Source organism: Aphidius gifuensis, linkage group LG6 (assembly GCF_014905175.1).
Source record: "Aphidius gifuensis isolate YNYX2018 linkage group LG6, ASM1490517v1, whole genome shotgun sequence".
Taxonomy (NCBI): domain Eukaryota; kingdom Metazoa; phylum Arthropoda; class Insecta; order Hymenoptera; family Braconidae; genus Aphidius; species Aphidius gifuensis.
Genome location: NC_057793.1, coordinates 7,655,446 through 7,669,382, shown reverse-complemented (window position 1 = coordinate 7,669,382; position 13,937 = coordinate 7,655,446). Strand labels below are relative to the sequence as shown.

General features: G+C 23.4%; 1 long non-coding RNA gene across 1 annotated transcript; it reads left to right on the top strand.

Moving 5' to 3' along the window:
- The first annotated feature begins 2,577 nt into the window (after positions 1-2,577).
- Positions 2,578-13,852, top strand: LOC122859278. Its single transcript, XR_006374336.1, has 4 exons — positions 2,578-2,734; positions 9,655-9,730; positions 11,027-11,057; positions 13,835-13,852. It is a non-coding gene; the product is annotated as an uncharacterized LOC122859278 (long non-coding RNA).
- Positions 13,853-13,937: the final 85 nt, after the last annotated feature.

Here is a 13,937-nt window from a genome sequence, read left to right as displayed (position 1 = left end):
CGGTTTCGTAAGTTAAGCACCGCGTACCCCTTGGTCAGTTGTTGGATGGATGACCGTGGCCAGTGCGGTCATCGTGATTCCAGCGTAAAACATTCCTGATCCAACGAGGGACACTGGTCAGTTAGCGGATGGGTGGCCGTGGTCGGGACGGTCACCAGATTCCGCTGTAATATCACCTGATCCAACGAAAAAAAAAAACCTGGTGATGGAGAACTTGGGGGTCGTGTGACCTTTGAAGAGGTGTGACCCCCGTTCTTATCATCCAACAAATTGGGCTTGTCCCACATTTTTTTGTCATTTTTTTTTCAGTGTATATTGTCATCAGAATATTTAATCATGTTATCAAAATTCCTCACAAGTAAAAAATTGATTAGATTTTATTTTTCAAGATTATGAAAATAAAATATACTCGTCATGTGTTTGACATTTATAAATAACAATCTATATACTCTGATAATATCAAAATGGGTCATGGATTTTTATATTATCATTCTACTTTTAAAAATCACAAAAAAATTTGATGAGTATAATTCAACAATTTATAATTAATTTTTAATGCCTTAATTAAAAAAATTGTTTAAAATTATAAATCATAAATTGATACTTAAAACTAAATATAATAAATTGTGATGTTTTTTTTTTTTTTGATGACGATGTTGGCTTGTCATGTCTATTAATATAATGAAACTTGTTAATATAATAAAAAAAAAATATATAAAAAATTAAACGAAAAAAAACAAATCAGTAAAAGATGATCTTTCACAAAATAAAAAATTATTTTTAATCAGGTCACATTGTCATGGTGATTATTTCAAAATGATCAATGTTAAAATATAGGTCAGTGAGTATTAATTGTTAATATCCAATAAATTTTATCCCGGGATATCAAAGAGTTTGCAATATATATAAAAATCAAGAGGTTAATGCCCGTTGGCCGAAATGTCTATCTAATCAATTCACATATAAACTTGTTCATTCAAGGTCATATTGACAACGCCCACTCATTATTAGTCATTGCATGTACAGTATTTTAAACAATATAAAAAATATTATATTATAAAATTTAATATAGCTATAAATAAAATTAAAATATTGTAAATTTATTTATACAAAATTATATATTTTCATAGAAGATTAAAAATATAATTTAAAAAATAATTTCATGTTTCATTCAAATACTGTATGCTTTATGATTTTTAATTTTTTTTCATATATAAATATATATTTTTTTTTATGAATCTTGCGTGTGCAGTGCCTGGCCAGTGATATGGAAGTCGACGGGTTGAACGCCTGAAAGTGCATCAGACCCAGTAACCACTAACGGAATGCATCGTCTTCTTTGATTCCTTTTTTTTTTTTAATTATCATTTTTGTATTATTTTCTTAGCATCAAATAAAATTAACAAGTACAAATATTTATTTTTTTTTATTCTTTGAATTAATTTCAAGTATATCATTTGTAATTTTTTTTTTTCAAGTCTTTTTATTATTATTTTGAAAATTTGAAAATCACTTATGCAATTACATGCGGTAAGAAAGTAAGATTTAATATACGATTTATAACCGGAAAATTAAAAGGTTGTCGATCTCTCTTTTTTTATTTTTTCTAAATATAATATTTATATTATTTATTTATACTTTTGTCTTGGTATTATATTTTAAATTTAAAATGATATTTTCTATACTAGCATTAATATCTCCACGATTGTATTATCGTTTTCATTTAAATTTCTATATCCCATTAGCTAACAAATTAAATTTAAAAAACAAATTTCTAATCATATTAATTTTTTAATTATTTATATATAAAAATTAAAGAGATAAAATATATTTATACAATAAACAATTCAAAAATATAATTTAGTATTTATAAATACAAAATATAGGTTAAATAAAAAGAGATGAAAATTCTTGAGATTAACTCAACCGAAGAAACGGATGAAAAATCAAAAAATTTATAATAATAATAATATTGAAATACATAATAATAAGAAGCAGGTTAAAAAGTATTTCTTGATCTTTTGAACGCATACCAACCCCAGGGTACATATCACCGCCGCGCCCGAGAGAAGTTATGTTTATTTTTTTATAGTTATTTTCCATCCTCTACAGACATACAAGAGAATTTTAAATCCGAAGATTTCCGACATCAACCGATTATAAAAGTATGAAGAGAGAATAAAACACCTCTCTCTTGACTCCCCTGCTGCTATTTTTTTTTTTTTTTTTTTTTTCATGTCTTCCTTTTTCAGCCAGGTAAACCAGGTAACACAAACCCAACTACTGAGCCGTTCACCTGGGCACCATGTCTTCAGTTTCGTCTTGTCGGGCCGGAGAAAAAGAGCTCCGTGACCCTGAATTATATTTTAACAATATTTAACACAGAGTTTATATAAAAAAAAAATATATAATAATTTTCAAACTTAAATTTAAAATTATATTATATAACTTAAAGAATTATATTAAAGAACTTAAGAATTTTTAAATATTATTACGTGAAAAATTGCGGGAATTTTTAAATTAAAAAACTTTTTTTTTTTTTTTTAAATTATTTATATATTTTGTGAATAAGTGAAGGATATAAAAGTAAAAAAAAAAAAATTGTATTACACAAGTGAGTTGATATTTGAAAAAAAAAAAAAATACTTGGAGTATTTCCTGGAAAATCAACTTGTCCAGTGTTCATGTGCCCAGTAAGGAGTATCTTAACTAGGAGGTGAACGTACCGGCAATTGTAAGCGTCTTGTTTTTTGAAAAAAAAAAAATTTATTTCAATTCCTTATTTAGATAATATTATAAAAATTAAAATTTTAATCAATAAAAAACTTTTTATATTTAACACAATAGATGAATTTTTTTTTATAATTTTATGTTTTGGATTATTTGCTTACCTTGTGTTTGAAGTTTCCAAGGTCTGACTAAAGGGAGAAAGGTAAAATAGCTACTAGCATTTACAAGACGCTAAAAGAAAAAAAAATGAACAAAAGATTTTTTTTAATCTTGTAAATGTATTTGAGATAAAACATGAATATTTTTCAGCATAAAAAAAAATTGCAAATTTTCAAAAAACAAAAAAAGAAAATCTATCAAATATATTTTTAATTGTTTAAAATAATATTTCATTATAAAACTAATTTTTTTTATTTCTAAGCATTTCTTTAAAATAACAAAAAAAAAATTAGATTATTTATTTAAAAATACAAATTATCTATTGTTAAATAAATATAATTATTAAGTTTAAATTACAGCGTATATTATGACAATAAAAAATGAATAATGAAAAAAAAAAAAAATGATGTGAAAGTTGTTTATCTGCTGTTTAAATGATCATTTTGTTTTCGAATGAACGGTGTTATCCCGTTTGTTGGTTGATAAACCAGAAGTACCAAGTATTTGCTATTCGCCACACCTTCGTACCATAATCCACTCCTGCGTATCACAACTTTTATATATCTTAAAAAAAAATTATCATATCAGCACATTATTCTAACTTTTTGAATAATTTAAATTTTTAAAAATAATCTAATTTTAATTAATTTTATTATCATTTTTTTTTTTTCATTTAGAAATATCTAAATTTTAAATAATAAAATTGCTTTTAAAAAAAGCTCGTTTAAAAATTCGAGAAAAAAAATATCTTGACAAAAAGAAAATTTTAAAAAATTAACCACATTTTTTTTTACATTTAATCTGATCAATTTTATATCTTGATGGTCCACGTGAGTTTTTAAAATTTTGGGCATCATGGAGCATGTCGGTCAACGAACCCTGCTTAACTGGCTATAAAAAATCAAAAAAAAAAAAATTAAACTAAACGCAAGATTAGTCATGTCTATCATATTTAAAATATCAAAATTTTATAAAATTATTTGATTATTTTTATTCCGCTCTATCAATTTACAACATTGAATATATTTCATACCACAATTTTTTTTATTTCCATAAAAACAAAATTTAAATATTCGGAATAATTCTATATAGTGCAAATTCCCTCGGTAGCTTTTTTTTTTTTTTTTTTTTTCAAGATCTCCCTTGATATTCATAAACCATGAGAATAATAATTTTTTTTATTTTAGAGAATAATGTATTAATTCCTAAAACGATAAAAGAGAAAAATAAAAATACAGAAGAAGCAACTAAATGTGAAAATTTATATTAACTTTCATGTGAATTAAATATTTCCAAATAAAATATATTTGACTTGGTGACTTTCTAAGTTTTATTGTCCCAATGAAATTTTCATAATTAAAAAAAAAACAAACAATTATTTATACACAAAATTTTACAACAACAACACTTGTAATACTTTTTTTTTTTTTTTTTTTGTAAAAATATTTAATTTTCTTTTATTTTCCATATTTTAAATTATTTTTTTTTCAATGATTATTGTAATTCAAGTTCAATTGATTCAAGACCAGATGAATAAGTTTATTAAATCGCAAAATTTCACTGTTGGCTTTCTCTATAAATGTCCGGTTCTTGATACATGTTGTCTCATGTGATTTACAATCAACTCCAAATTTAGATAAATTCCAGAATGCAAAAAAATAAATTGTATATATTTTTTTATTTTTACAATAAACATTATTATTTTCACACTTTATATATACTTTTTAAGAATCAATTTAACGGAACTTAATACAGCTCATACCGGATGCACAAATAGATTCATAAATTTATCATAATCAAGAAAATATTCAACTTATAAAACATGACTGTTATGAAAGATGCTCAGTTAACGGCTCATACTGAAGTGTATAAATTAACCGACAAACTTTATTTTAATATTTAATTATATATACATAAATGTGAGAATTTGTTTAACATTTTTATTTTAATGATGACTCTACTTTGGTCTTTGACGTGCAAATTTTTGTTTTGTATAAATTTTCTAAAATATTTCTACCGATTTTTTTCTGTAAAATAATTTTTAAAACACATAATTTAAAGCCATGAAAATATTATCAATAAGGGTAGTTTTAAATTCAATTTTTTATATATCAATTTGTAATTTGAAAAAACTTTTATAATTGTTTAAAATTGTTCCGAAATAATTTAGCCAATAAAACAACCTGAAGTCTTACAACCTTCGTTTACAGAGAAAAAATAATTATATATAAAAAAAAATTATTGAGAGAAGGGTTATTGATTTCATTGAAAAACTTGTTTTACATGGTCAAGAATTATCAAGACTTGAAAAAACAATGATTCCTTTCAATTTAAAATATCAATTATTAATTTAACAATTTATTTATTTTACAATGAAAAAATAATTTTTTTTTTTTCAAATTAAAATACTTGCTTGGCATGTTTAATACATCATGACATTATTGACATCCATTTTAAGGCATCGGAAGTCTGTTTGAGTAATCATATGACAATGGCAAAGCGGTACTTTTACATCGTGATATCTTCCCCAATCGATTCACCGTTCTATCAACATCGTGACAACGTCATCGAACAAATGTTGTTGTTGTTGTATCACATCTATGGTCAAAGTAAAACCTGATCCTATCGCAAACACACCCCACAATTTCCTTCTTTAATTATTTTTTTTTTATTATATCAATCTCTCCTTTCTTTCATCTAATTTTAATTTTAATTTTTTCACTTGCACAAATAACCTATCATCATCATCCTGCAAAATAAATAAATTTTAAAAAATTAATAAATTATATAAGATCATTTTTTAATTTTTTAAATTTTTTAAATTTTTTTTTACGGTACCGTAGTAATTACCGTATATGTGTCTTGTAATTTCTCGAGTATTTATTTTTTTATAAAATTTTTATTTTCAAATGATGATGTGATCAAACGAAAACCGATATACAAAATAAAAAAAAATTTAATAAAAATTATAGAGGTGTTTAATAACCGTTAGAACATCGATGTATCTTAATATACATTTACAAGAATTTATAATTTATACTTTATTCCGTTTGATGATGAAATGCTAAAATTTTATAATATATTGATTGTATATATGCATCATTTTAATCTGGGTTAATCTTTAAATATATTTTTTCCAACATGTGCAATTTTTAACGAGATATTAATCTAGAAATCAGATAAATTTTTTTTCCATTTTTTTTGGATGTTTAAATAATGTTAATGTTTAAATATATTTTGAAACAACCCTCGAGGCTGTGGGTCACATTTTATTTGTCCCAATTTTTTCCTTAAAAAAAGAAAACAAATAAATTATATATAAATAATATATATTATTTTGAAAATTAATTTAATATATAAATAAAAGTTTAAAAAAATATATATAACACTTTTATTTGTGCAATTTTATTTTCAATTTAACGCATCGGTAATAAACATGAAAAGAAAAAAAAAAGAAAAAAATAGTATACAAGACATGTTTATGACGATTGTTTATTTTATTTATTTAATAATATATCCGGAAGTTGGATTATCATGAGTGTGTACGTAATAACCGTTGCTTGGCCTACTGCCTGAGAATTAGGTGTATTATATACAGTGTTGTATGCATATTCCAACAAAACAGAAATTGTATTACAACTATACACTTGGTTAAAATTAAAGTAATCTTATCTGTTTTCAATTTCTGCGGGTTTAAATAATTGCATTTTATTTTTATTTATAAAGAATAAATTAATACATAGGTAAATATACAAAAAGGTTTCATTTTAAAAATATTATATGAGTACGCAAGTTTAAAAATATTATTTTAGGAAAAGAGACACTGTTCACTTTTTATAATAATTTTTTTCCGTTAACTCTAGGTGTGCATAAGCTTGGCCATCCATTGGCTATAAATATATTTGTATAAACTGCGGGTTAACGGACTATCTGAATCCACTTTCTAGTCATCGATAAAATTCCCTCCAAGCAATTGCCTACTTATTTTTTTTTTCTACATATCATTGCATCAAAAGAAACGTAAATGCCAAAAAAGCCAGTTTTAAAAATTTATCTCTAAAACCTTGCCACAATGTTTATTTAAAAAAAAAAAAATATTTAAAAAATAAAAATTGTTAAATGCGAGTATATGAGTACTATGTACACTTACACTTTTTTAGCTTAAAATTTTTTTTTTTCTATATACAATGTACAATATTAACTCAAGGTTAAAAAGCTTATTTTCAATTGACATACGTCTTTTTACTATTAATTATTTAAAAGATTATTATTATTATTGTTAATTGTTAATTATAATAGTGCTATTTATTAAGTATAATTAATTGTAATACTGTAGAATGTTGTGTTAGTGTTAATATAGCATTTAATAGCACTATTAAAAATTACATAGTGCTAAATAGGCTATGAAATAGTATTGCAGTGCTAAATAGAGCTTTGATCGTGCTTGTATAATTATATTAAAGTGTTAATATAGGATAACATACTACTGTGAGTAAACATATTGGTATGTTAACTGTTAACTTATCCTTCTCTGAGTGTAGAGCTTTAATAGGACTACATAGTGCTATAATGGTGTTAATATAGCATTATATATGATTATAGAACACTATTTAGTATTAAATTGCTTTTGAAATAGTATTATTTTACTGTATTTAATAATATTATACTGACATTGTTGTACTATATCATGTTTGAACTGTAAAATCATATGGCTTTTAACCTTCAATTTGTTGGACACACGACTCTTTACAGTTATTCATGACAGAGATATGCTTATTTACATTTAAAACACATTGAATTTATACTTTTATATACGATTGATAAATTTAACAATTTTGCAAAAGGATAGGCAAGAACTTTTTTAAAAATTTACATGTTTTTTTTTTTAATTTTTTTAAAAATATAAAATAAATAAAATTATGAAAACGGCACTTGCGATTATTTATCTCTATATATGCATTATTAAATTGTTTTTTTTTTTTTTCATTAATTAATTAAGTTAAATAATTGTTTTTTTAAATACAGTAAAAAAATTTTCAAGATAAAAATATTTGAATATTCATTATAATTTTAATAAAATTGTTGATTTTATTTTGCTGTAAATTTTACTTGATGATGACTTTGAAAATACTATATACATTTATACAAACTTGTGTGTCAAATAAATATTTATACCGGTTATTTTCAAGTTGCGTTTATGTATGTGAGTTATAAACATTTATATATGTGGCGCCCGTAGTGGAGTCATCAGCACATCAGCACATAACTTCACCGTTATTTTTCAAATACAAGTTAAAAAAATTTTCTATATATACGTATTTAATAAAAATAATAAATATATAAAATAAATAATATAATAAATCAAGATCCGGATTCTTTAGTATATGACAAATGATATTTCATGTCATCGGCAAATTTTATTGTCATTTTAAAAAATTAATCATTTTTAAATTTAAATATTTTTAAAAATTTTTTTATTACTACGTTTTAGCATTTAAAAATTTTCTTTTTATACAATTTTTTTAAAATTCATTCATTACATTTTAAATTAATTTTTATAACTTGTAATTTTTTTAAAAATTTTTAAAATCATGTTGAAAAAAAAAAAATTTCTCGTTATTATTTACTGGATTTTTTTTTTTTTAAATTTTAATTTCTTGTAGGATTTATTATTTACATTATGTATATTTATTTTCCCACGAAAATTTATATTTTACCTGAGAATTGAAAATAATATTATTACATTTTTTTCGCATTGCAATTTTTAATTCGGGCATGAAGTATAATATAATTTGCTGATGTTGATGGGTAACTTTCACGATCAAAACGACACATAATTTTGTATGTATATTTTATTAGCTAAAAAAAAAAATACGCAATACATATTACATGCACGAATACTTCCCACAGGATGATACAATTGAATCAGCAATCTCAAAAAAATAATAAAGTCACAAACTCGATGAATTTTCTTGCATCATAATTTAGCTGTATTGCGTCTAAATTACACTCTCAACATTTATTGTGTATTATAAACTTATGCACAGTAAACACCCATGCATCTTAAATATTACATATTTTAATATTTTTTTTCTTTCACTATTTTTCCTTTTACTTTAACGTGGGAATACTATTTTTATATTCAGCCCAATTTGAAAAAAAATACAAATTAAATATAAACGAAATAATTCTACACAAATTTTATTATGAAATTCGTTTTAAAATCTAAAAAATTTAAATATAATAAATTTACTTAATTTTCAATATAATCAAACGGTAATCTGTGTCGAGTGTTTCATTAAAACCGTAAGAAATTCCTCAAACCGGATTGAAAAAACACCGACAAAATTATAAAATTGAAATAATCAAAAGTATAAATTATTTTAAAGCAATTAATTATTTAAAAAAAAATAAAACACAATAACAGTTTGACAAGTTGAATTATTATTTTTTCCAAGAAAACAGATTGAATAATAATAATAATTTTTTTTTTAAATATTTAGGAATATGCGTGTGCATGTTCTTATTGTGTTACTCCAAAGGAAATCATCATAAAAGACTCAAGGGAATTGAGACCGGTTGTTATAAGACTTCGAGTGCAACCAAAACCTCGACATGTTTAATCACAAACTGAAACCCTAAATGAATAAAAAAAAATATATTTTTTAATATATTAAATATTTGAAAAATTAAAATAACATTTTATTGTATTTTAGGTATTTTTTTTTGTTCTTTAATTAATATTTGTCGCTTTTTTTGTTACAGAAAAATGTTGATAAGAGCAGTGGCGGCCGTATGGGTCGCCGTACTCTTGTGCCATCTCCCACAAACAAAATCTCAGGTAAATTAAAAAAATAAATATGTTAAATATTTAAATAAATAATAAATTTAAAATTCATACAAATATTTGTAGAAATATAAAAATTATAATTATCTTGACCTTTACAATGAATGAAGAATTAAAAAAAAAAAGAAAAAAAAAAATACATAAATTGTTGGAGATATTTTCCATGAGAAATATTATAATTATTAAAAAATAAAAAAATTTATAGTAATATCAAGTAAATTTCATGATAATTTGATGATGTGAATGACGTGAAATTTTCTATCACCTGTTTGTTTATATAAAAATTATTTTTTTGTTTAAATGAAGTAAAAAAAATGTCTTGTCTCTTGAGACATTCAATGTGGCAAGAGTAATGCCGGTAAAATAATTGACATAGCCGAGTGGTATATTGAGGCTGAAATACTCGTTGTAAATGTGCATTATTTTCATAGTAGTGAATTTCTTAGACGATGAGGTGAAAGCGAGACTCGACCAAGCTGCACGCACACATTGTGTCTTTTTTAAAACTATTAGAACAAGTGTAAAAAATATATTTATATAAATGAAAATTTTTTACAAATATTTTCACTCATTCATCTGAAAAAATAAAATAAATATTAATACTCAAATTATTTTAAAAAATGATAGAATTTTTTTTTTTTATTATTACGTAAATATTGTAAATGTTCCGGTCAAAAATATTCACAATCAGAAATTAATAATATATAATTATAAATAAAATAAATAAACATTTAATAAAATACATTTAAAAGATGAAAATATTAATAAAAATTAAATTTGAAATAATAATAACAGCGAGTCATTACAGCACGATGATGAATTAATTAATTTTTAAATAAATTAATTTTCAATTTATCCAAGATATATGGATAATAGTAAATTTGCAAAAAAAAAAAAATAAATAAATTTTTAAATGGAATATTTATTTATTTATCGTGCTGATCATACTCTTGTCATAATTATTTTTCGACAAATTTTAAATCATCATAATCATCATTATGTCGACATGTTAAACTATGCTTGTATATTATTTTTATAATTATTCATTTTAATTTTAAATATCTCATGACTTTTTTTTATACCGCAACAAATTATTTGAATGAATAAAAATTGATATTATTAGCATAGATATTTAGTGGTATTTTCTTTCTTTTTTACCACTCGTTTTTTTTATTTATTGCAAGCTTGATCTCGTTGAAATTTACAAACCGTTATGTCACCATAACTTATATAAATTAATAATGAATATAAAATTACAATTTTTGATTTATATTTTAATTTTTTTTTCAGGTTCCAAACAACGTCTTCACATGTCCAAATGGTAAGCTATTTTATATACCATTGGAATTTCGACTTTTTTTCTTTGCTCTTTTTTCTGTCTTTCGCCCCCAGTTTTTTTTTTTTTTTTATTCGTTAAAAACAGGTATAGTAGACATTTGTGTGAGAACCTTGATATGATGGGTGTGCCTTCAGGTGCCTTACTCATCCTCAATGCTCAGGTAGACGCTTATTCCACCGAATGCACTACACAGGTGCTCCATTGAGAATCCCTTTCCGAATGAATAAAAAAAATAAATAATAACAATAAATAAAAGAAAAAAAAAAAATACGAGAAGGGTCCCACGAAATAAGCCGCTTTGAAATAATTTCTGAATTGAAAATATTTTTTTTTTTAAATTATCCATCTAAACATGAAAATTTAGAAAATTTATTTCCATCATATAATAAGATTTAATTTATTATCATTTCAACAATCAAATTATCGATTTAAAAAAAAAACGTTTTCTTTTAAATAAATTAAAATATAATTTCAAAAAATTTACTTTTAAAAAATAATAATTTACATAAGAGAAAATTGAATTTTTTGTTTTTCAAATAAATAATTAATGATGACAAAAAAATTTAGTGTTATGTATATATTTATTATAGAAAAGAGTAATTTACGAGGACACTGTTTAACAAAATAATTAAAAAAAAAAAAAAATAGAGTAAATAAAAAAAACGTTAAGAATGTGTGTTGATGATGGAATAATAAATCGAAAAAAAAAGAAAAAAAGTAGGAAACGTGAAATGGAACTCTATCTGTACAAACGAGGCCTTACAAGCGGACACAGTCGACCAGATCTAGCTATAACGGAACAAAAAATAAAATATAAAACAAACCAACACGATAAAAAGAATGAGCAAAATCCTTGTGACGTTTGTGCGTATTTGAAGGAAAGACGAGCGACAACAACCTACATAATTGCCAAGAAACTTCAAGTTAAAATAAATAAATAAATATAAAATATGAAAAAGTAGAACAAAGTGTATTAAACCGGAGAATAAAAGAAGAGGCACTATATTTTATTGTCGTGAATCACATCAATTAATCTAGAAAACTTTATGATGAAAATACATTATTAAATCATTCACGAGTTGCAAAAATTACCTAAGAATTTTTAATTATTTTAAATAACAAAAAAATTAATTAAATAACTGATGAAAAAAAAACAATGTTTTTATATACTATTAATTATTATTCATGTAAATTAATTGGTTAAATTGATGAGTTTTATTTGTTCAAAACAACAAATGTTTTTGGTATTTAAAAAAAATTATTTTTTCCTCGATGTTTTGTTATTTGAATGTTTAAAAAAAATATACACATATTGCTTGTGAGTATAATAAAATTATATTGATGAGAAAGAGGAAGAACAGCATTCCAGCGACATGATGCCTCACAACCTCAACCTGTTGCTATATGCCCCAAGTCGTCATTGGCTCTCAAGTTTATAAATAAATTGACCTCATGGTGACTCAAAATCTATAAAATTCTAAAACTGATATAAACCCAAGATAGATGTTCTGAAAGAAAAATGTTATATTTATTATCAAACACAAAAAATCAACCCTCATACTTGAAATTGATTTTTCAGGTCAAAAAAATAAAAAATTAGAGATATATTTTCGTGTCAGGTAGCTGTAGATGTAGATTATTAAAAGACTAGAAAATAAAACATTTTTCTATTTTTTTTTTTTTAACTGCCGATGACAGTAGGATTCAAACAATACAATTTTTTTATTTTTCTTTATTTATAAAATGCATAGGTTGATGATGGAAATGTTGAAATGAAATTTGAATGACAAATGGAGGAGTTGAAAATATGGTTAGATGAGATACGCAATGAGACACACGTTTGACCTTTTGACAAAGTAAAAGTCAGCATAAGTTAAAATGAGCTGAAAGTTTTTTTTTTTTTTTAATTTAAATTACCATTATGCAATTCTAATGATTAATTTTAAATGAAAAAAAATTTATCTACAAATACACTCGAGTTTAATGAATAAATAAAATGAATTATCATAAAATAAATTTTTTGGCATAATGAATTTTTGATTAAATGAATTTTCGATTATTTGAAACATTGCCTATAAATCAATTAGTAGAAAATAAAGAAAAAAAAAGAAATTAGTTAAATATTCGATTTCGAATTGAAAAAGAAAAAAAATATTCATGAAAATTAATTCACCAAGTGAAGCATTTATTGGGTCGACGTACCGATAACCCGATTTTAGTTGGACAGTCTGTCGAAATACTTGATTTTCTCCATTTATTTATACAGTATAAACATACATATAAACTATACATACCATAAATGTGATGATATCTTTGTTGCACCTTCTTTTGATTTTTTTTTCTTATTTTATTTTTTTATCGTTAGCGCACTAAAAACGATCGAGGTCAACTTGATGGAACTCATCACGTTTGTCCTTATGATGATCGTTCCGTGTAGCTCATCATATGAGTTTAAAAGAAATTAAAATTTTTTTTTTCTAGATTTGAAAATTATTTTAAAGAATTCCTAGATTTTTAACTATTTTTTTTCTTCATATATCTTTAATTTAAAATTAATTAAAAATGATGGCGCAACTTTAAGCACGTGGGATTTCGTTTTACATGTTTTTTTCCGTGATTTTTTTATGGAACGAAGTAATGGAGAAATTTCCGAGATTTTCTCCGTCATGAAATTCTCGGACAAAATTATACAAATAAAATAATTTGAAATATAGATTATTTTATATCATCTTCATTAATTTTTTATTTCTTATTTTCAGGATGGGAATTGAAAAGCAGGGTTTGCAGAACCATTAATTTTTTATTTTAAAGTTGATTTATAATTGATAGCACAAAACAATCAATTTGACTTATAAAATAAAA